A 7,574-nucleotide genomic window follows, 5' to 3' on the forward strand; every position below is an offset into this window, starting at 1 on the left:
GGAAGGGACGCGGAGCTTCCATGACCTCTCTGGACATACCACTCTCCAAGCATCAACATAGTTAATCAACCTGGAAGCTCTCTGAACCCTGTCCTTTGCATCTTTACAGAGACTTCATTACATAGGCCTGCCTGATTAAATCATTGGCCATTGGTGATTGATTCCATCTCCAGCCCTGCTCCCCTCCCCTGAGATCAGGTGAGTGAGACTAAAAGTTCCAACCTCCTAATCACCCAGCTGATTCTCCAAGCAACCAACAACCCCCAGCCTTAGATGCAGTCCAAAACTCACCTCATTAACATAACAAAAGAGCACTTTGTCTCTCTCATCACTTAGGAAATTCCAAATATTTTAGGAGCTTTGTGCCAGAAATGGGGACAATATCTATTTCTTATTATATATCTATATTTCTTATTATAAATCACAATATAACACTAAGTCAAGCTTTGTTGTTGTCATGTTTTAGTTTCTCTTTTATCCTTGGTCCCAAATTTTCCTTAGTGTCCATCCTTCACCAAAACAATTGAATATGTATGTTGTAGACAAAGTGTCTCAAATCTTTTGTAGAAAGAGGCAGCACATTAATTATGGACAAATTCTGAAGCTGCTCCCTGGACGAGCAGCACAGACTTTCATCAGCCTTCTCAGCCTCTTTACTGCCTTTGACTAGGATAGTCCCACAGCCCTTCCCCCAGCCTCCTTTTTTGCTTTTTCTAACACATGATACTCTAGCTAGTTTTCTTCCTACATTTCTGTCCTTTCTTTCTGGGTCCCCTTTTCCCAATGTAGAAATTTCCCTGCCTGAAACATTTGCTCTCTTTTCATACGTGTCCAATGGTGTCTAGAAAGCTAGGATGGTCCAAAAGCCATCTTGTCACATCAACAAAGTTTATCTTAAGGCCACTCTAGAGCTACTTATTCTTTTCTTTTAATTTTTATTTTATATTAGAGTATAGTTGATTAACAACGTTGTGTTAGTTTCAGGTGTACAGCAAAGTGATTCAGTTATACATATACATGTATCTATTCTTTTTCAAATTCTTTTCCCATTTAGGCTATTACAGAATATTGAGCAGCATTCCCTGTGCTATACAGTAGGTCCTTGTTGGTTATCTATTTTAAATATAGCAGTGTTTACATGTCAATCCCAAACACCCAATCTATCCGTCTCCCCCGACCCTTCCTCTCTGGTAACCATAAGTTTGTTCTCTAAGTATGTGCGAGTCTGTTTCTGATTGGTAAATAACTTCATTTGTAAAATTCCTTTTTTTAGATTATGTATATAAGAGATATCATATGATATTTGCCTTTCTCTGTCTGACTTCACTTACTATGATAATCTCCAGGTCCATCCATGTTGCTGCAAATGGCATTATTTCGTTCTTTTTAATGGCTGAGTAATATTCCATTGTATATATGTACCACCTCCTTTTTATCCATTCATCTGTCGATGAACATTTAGGTTGCTTCCATGTCTTGGCTATTGTAAACAGCACTACAATGAACATTGGGGTGCATGTATCCTTACAAGCAATTTTTTTCTCCAGATATATGCCCAGGAGTGGGATTGGTGGATCATATGATAGCTCTATTTTTGTTTATTAAGGAATCTCCATACTGTTCACAGTGCCTGTACCAATTTACATTCCCACCAACTGTGTAGGAGGGTTCCCTTTTCTCCACACCCTTAGAGTTACTTATTCTGATGCCCACTCTCTCAACCTGCCCAGACTCATTTTATTTTTTAGCCTATTATGTAGTATTTAAGGTAGACAAAAGGTTTAAAAATAATGCAATGAACGTTGTGCACGCTATCCAGCTTAAGCAATAAAACATGGCTACAGAGGTAATGCTTTCTACTTCCAGCTCATTTTCAATTATTAAAAGAAGCAGTGGGGGGCTTCCCTGGTGGCGCAGTGGTTGAGAATCTGCCTGCCAATGCAGGGGACACGGGTTCGAGCCCTGGTCTGGGAAGATCCCACATGCCACGGAGCAACTAGGCCCGTGAGCCACAACTACTGAGCCTGCGCGTCTGGAGCCTGTGCTCCGCAACAAGAGAGGCCACGATAGTGAGAGGCCCGCGCACCGCGATGAAGAGTGGCCCCCACTTGCCACAACCGGAGAAAGCCCTCGCACAGAAACGAAGACCCAACATAACAATCAATCAATCAATAAATAAATAAATCTTTAAAAAAAAAAAAAAAAAAAAAAAAAAAGAAGCAGTGGGGGCAGAGTCAAGATGGCATACTAGGAGGATGTGGAATTCATGTCTCCACACAACTAGGGCACCTACCAGGCACCAGTGGGGAACCACGGACACCTAAGGGGACGGGAGGAACCCCCAGTGACTGGGTAGGACGTGGGGCATGGAGGGAGTGAAGGGGGAGGAGAAGTATAGGCGGGAAGGGACTGGTGCCCCGAGGGGTGGCTGGGGGAGGGGAAGGGTTTCCCACACCCAAAGGGGGAAATTGGGGAACCACCGGGAGGGCAGAGGATCAAAAGGGAGCATGGCCAGGTTTCCCCTGCCCACTTGTTCTCCCAGGAACCTGCTGAGATCCCGGGCCTGATCCTCTGCCCACCAAGGCCCCCTCCAGCAGGGCGGGTCCTGAGGGAGTGGGAGGGGGGGAAGAGGAAGCAAAAGTAAAGGCTGGACTTCCGGGACAGCACCCCTGAGGGGTGGCTGGGGGAGGGGAGGAGTTCCTATACCCAGCAGGACCCACCCACAGTTAGGGGTCCAGCGGCGATGGGGGAAACCCTGGGGGAGGGGTGCAAAGGAACAGAAGGGAACGCAGCCAGTGCTTTCCCTGTCCACTTAGGCACTGGGGAGCCTGTTGGGATCCTGGGCCTAATCCTCTGCCCTCAGAGTCTCTCTCCTGCTGCACAGAACCCAAGCCCTGCCCCTACACCCCAACCCAGGGCCCTACCTCTACACTCGGAGACCCCCTCCAACGATCTGGGCCTAAACCCCACCCACACACCCTCACTCAGGGCCTTACCTCCAAACTCCGGAACTCCACACTCCAGAGGCCTTCCTTGTGACCGGCTGCCTCTCCCCTTCTGAGCAGGTCCCCAGCAGAGGCCCCGCCCCATGCTTGAACATAGCCCCGCCTAGGCCCCGTCCCCCAGGGCCTTTTCCGGCTCCATGTGTCCTGAGCCTAGGCCCCGCCCCACGCTCAAACGTGACCCCCCCCACCCGCCTAGGTCCCGCCCCAGCCTAAGTTCCACCCCCGCCTAAACTCCGCCCCCATAGCCAAGGCTTTTTTTTTTTTCCTCTTTTAGATTGGGGTTCTGTTTTACCTTGTTGATTCATTGTTGCTCATTCTTTTATATTTTTATTTTTCCTAATAAATCTTTTATTTTTCTACTTTTATTTTATTCTTTATACTTTGTTATTGCTCTCTCCTTTTGGCTTGTTCCCCCCCCCCCTTTATTTATTTCCTTTTTTCTGTTGTGGTTTTATTATACTTTATTGCAGTTGTTTCAATTACAGTTTTATTTTTCCTAATATATTTTTATATCTTTCTAATTTTATTTTGTTTTTTATTCTTTGATATTGTACTGCTTCTTTCTTTCTTTCTTTCTTTCTTTTTTTTACCATGCCACAAAGTTTGCAGGATCTTGGCTCCCAGGCCAGAGGTCGGGCCTGAGCTCCTGTGGTGGGAGCTCCGAGTCCAACCCTCTGGACTAACAGAGAACCTCAGAACCCAGGGAATATTAATTGGAGTGAGGCCTCCAAGAGTTCCTAACCCAGCTCCATCCAACTGCCTGCAAACTCCAGTGCTGGACATCTCAGGCCAAACAACCAGTAAGACAGGAACACAGCACCACCCATCAAAAAAAAAAAAAAATGAAATGACAAAACAATATGTTACAGAAGAAGGAGCAAGGTAAAAACCTACAAGACCAAATAAATGAAGACAAAATAGGCAAACTACCTGAAAAAGATTTCAGAGTAATGATAGTAAAGATGATCCAAAATCTCGGAAATGGAATGGAGAAAATACAAGAAATATTTAACAAGGATCTAGAAGAACTAAAGAACAAACAAACAGTGACAAACAACATGCTTACTGAAATTAAAAATACTCTAGAAGGAATCAATAGCAGAATAACTGAGGCAGAGAATGGATAAGTGACCTGGAAGATAAAATGGTGGAAATAACTACCAGGGAGAAGAATAAAGAAAAAAGAATTGAAGACAATCTCAGAGACCTCTGGCAAAACATTAAACACACCAACATTCTAATTATAGGGGTTCCAGAAGAAGAAGAGAAAAAGAAAGTGTCTGAGAAAATATTTGAAGAGATTATAGTCAAAAACTTCCCTGACATGGGAAAGGAAATAGTCAATCAAGTCCAGGAAGCACAGAGAGTACCATACAGGATAAACCCAAAGAGAAACATGCCAAGACACATATTAATCAAACTATCAAAAATTAAATACAAAGAAAAAATATTAAAAGCAGCAAGGGAAAAGCAACAAATAACATACAAGGGAATCCCAATAAGGTTAACAGCTGATCTTTCAGCAGAAACTTGGCAAGCCAGAAGGAATTGGCAGGACATATTTAAAGTGATGAAAGGAAAAACCTACAACAAAGATTACTCTACCCAGCAAGGATCTCATTCAGATTCGATGGAGAAATTAAAACCTATGCAGATAAGCAAAAGTTAAGAGAATTCAACACCACTGGCCTTCCCTGGTGGTGCAGTGATTAAGAATCCACCTGCCAGTGCAGGGGACACAGGTTTAAGCCCTGGACTGGGAAGATCCCACATGCAGCAGAGCAAGTAAGCCCGTGTGCCACAACTACTGATCCCACGTGCTGCAACTACTGAAGCCCACACACCTAGAGACCGTGCTCCACAACAAGAGAAGCCACCACAATGAGAAGCCCGCGCACCACACGGAGAGTAGTCCCCCACTCGCCACAACTAGAGAAAGCCTGCACACAGCAACAAAGACCCAACACAGCCAAAAATAAAATAAATAAATTGTTAAAAAAAGAGAGAGAGAATTCAGCACCACCAAACCAGCTCTACAACAAATGTTAAAGGAAATTCTCTAGGCAGGAAACACAAAAGAAGGAAAAGACCTAGAAAAACAAACTCAAAACAATTAAGAAAATGGTACTAGGAACATACATATTGATAATTACCTTAAATGTGAATGGATTAAATGCTCCAACCAAAAGACATAGACTGGTTGAATGGATACAAAAACAAGACCCATATGTATAATGTCTACAAGAGACCCACTTCAGACCTAGGGACACATACAGACTGAAAGTGAGGGGATGGAAAAAGATATTCCATGCAAATGGAAATCAAAAGAACACTGGAGTAGCAATTCTCATATCAGACAAAATAGACTTTAAAATAAAGACTATTACAAGAGACAAAGAAGGACACTACATAATGATCAAGAGACCAATCCAAGAAGGCATAGCAATTGTAAATATTTATGCACCCAACATAGGAGCACCTCTATACATAAGGCAAATGCTAACAGCCATAAAAGGGGAAATCAACAGTAACACAATCATAGTAGGGGACTTTAACAGCCCACTTTCACCAATGGACAGATCATCCAAACTGAAAATAAATAAGGAAACACACGCTTTAAATGACACATTAAACAAGATGGACTTAATTGATATTTATAGGACATTCCATCCAAAAACAACAGAATACACTTTCTTCTCCAGTGCTCATGGAACATTCTCCAGGGTAGACCATATCTTGGGTCACAAATTAAGCCCTGGTAAATTTAAGAAAATTGAAGTGGTATCAAGTATCTTCTCCGACCACAATGCTATGAGACTAGATATCAATTACAGGAAAAAAATTGTAAAAAATACAAACACATGGAGGCTAAACAATACACTACTAAATAACCAAGAGATCATGGAAGAAATCAAAGAGGAAATCAAAAAATACCTAGAAACAAATGACAATGAAAACACAATGACCCAAAACCTATGGGATGCAGCAAAAGCAGTTCTAAAAGGGAAGTTTATAGCAATACGATCCTACCTCAAGAAGCAAGAAAAATCTCAAATAAACAACCTAACATTTCACCTAAAGCAATTAGAGAAAGAAGAATTTTTAAAAAAACCAAAATTAGCAGAAGGAAAGAAATCATAAAGATCAGATGAGAAATAAATGAAAAAGAAATGAAGGAAACAATAGCAAAGATCAATAAAATAAAAGCTAGTTCTCTGAGACAATAAACAAAATTGATAAACCATTAGCCAGACTCATCAAGAAAAAAAGGGAGAAGACTCAAATCAACAGAATTCGAAATGAAAAAGGAGAAGTAACAACTGACGCTGCAGAAATACAAAGGATCATGAGAGATTACTACAAGCAACTATATGCCTATAAAATGGACAACCTGGAAGAAATGGACAAATTCTTAGAAAAGCACAACCTTCTGAGACTGAACCAGGAAGAAATAGAAAATATGAACAGACCAATCACAAGCACTGAAATTGAAACTGCGATTAAAAATCTTCCAACAAACAATAGTCCAGGACCAGATGACTTAGCAGGTGAATTCTATTAAACATTTAGCGAAGAGCTAACACCTATCTTTCTCAAACTCTTCCAAAATATAGCAGGGGGAGGAGCACTCCCAAACTCATTCTACGAGGCCACCATCACCCTAATACCAAAACCAGAAAAAGATGTTACAAAAAAGAAAACTACAGGCCAAGAGCTCTGATGAACATAGATGCAAAAATCCTCAACAAAATACTAGCAAACAGAATCCAACAGCACATTAAAAGGATCATACACCATGATCAAGTGGGGTTTATCCCAGGAATGCAAGGATTCTTCAATATATGCAAATCAATCAATGTGATACACCATATTAACAAATTGAAGGATAAAAACCATATGATCATCTCAACAGAAGCAGAAAAAGCTTTTGACAAAATTCAACACTCATTTATGATAAAAACCCTCCAGAAAGTGGGCATAGAGGGAACTTACCTCAACATAATAAAGGCCATATATGACAAATCCACAGCCAACATCATTCTCAATGGTGAAAAACTGAAAGCATTTCCTCTAAGATCAGGAACAAGACAAGGTTGCCCACTCTCACCACTATTATTCAACATAGTTTTGGAAGTCCTAGCCACAGCAATCAGAGAAGAAAAAGAAATAAAAGGGATACAAATTAGAAAAGAAGAAGTAAAACTGTCACTGTTTGCAGATGACATGATACTATACATAGAGAACCCTAAAGATGTTACTAGAAAACTACAAGAGCCAATCAATGAATTTGGTAAAGTAGCAGGGTACAAAATTAATGCACAGAAATCTCTAGCATTCCTATACACTAATGATGAAAAATCTGAAAGAGAAGTTAAGGAAACACTCCCATTTACCATTGCAACAAAAAGCATAAAATACCTAGGAATAAACCGACCTAAGGAGACAAAAGACCTGTATGCAGAAAACTATAAGACACTGATGAAGGGTAGTTTTATTTTATTTTATTTTATTTTATTTTATTTTATTTATTTTATTTTATTTTATTTTATTTTATTTTATTTTATTTTA

This window comes from Eschrichtius robustus, chromosome 3 (assembly GCF_028021215.1).
Source record: "Eschrichtius robustus isolate mEscRob2 chromosome 3, mEscRob2.pri, whole genome shotgun sequence".
Taxonomy (NCBI): Eukaryota; Metazoa; Chordata; class Mammalia; order Artiodactyla; family Eschrichtiidae; genus Eschrichtius; species Eschrichtius robustus.